Here is a 267-nt window from a genome sequence, read left to right as displayed (position 1 = left end):
GCCCGCTTGCTCCGACCCGAGTTGATTATATTTGATTTGACCTATCCTTATAGTTCAGCAGCCCAGCCCGGCCCTCCACCCATCATCACCCTGACGTCAACCAGCCCAGCTCACTTATCCAGGGCTGTAACATTAACCTGCTCCTGGGCCTGGCTGCCTCCCCAGACCCCCATCACCCTCCCCACACCCCAGGGATTCTGGGAGCCACTGCCATTCCAACTATGAGGCAGGAATGAAGTGAGCAGGGCGCATCTCTGGGGGTGGGGG

The sequence above is a fragment of the Sus scrofa genome, chromosome 5 (genome assembly GCF_054392235.1).
Source record: "Sus scrofa isolate SSC_HxYL_T2T_F1_AM1 chromosome 5, Sscrofa_HxYL_maternal_Yorkshire_Landrace_v2.0, whole genome shotgun sequence".
Classification (NCBI taxonomy): Eukaryota; Metazoa; Chordata; class Mammalia; order Artiodactyla; family Suidae; genus Sus; species Sus scrofa.
Note: the sequence above shows the minus strand (reverse complement) of the source record.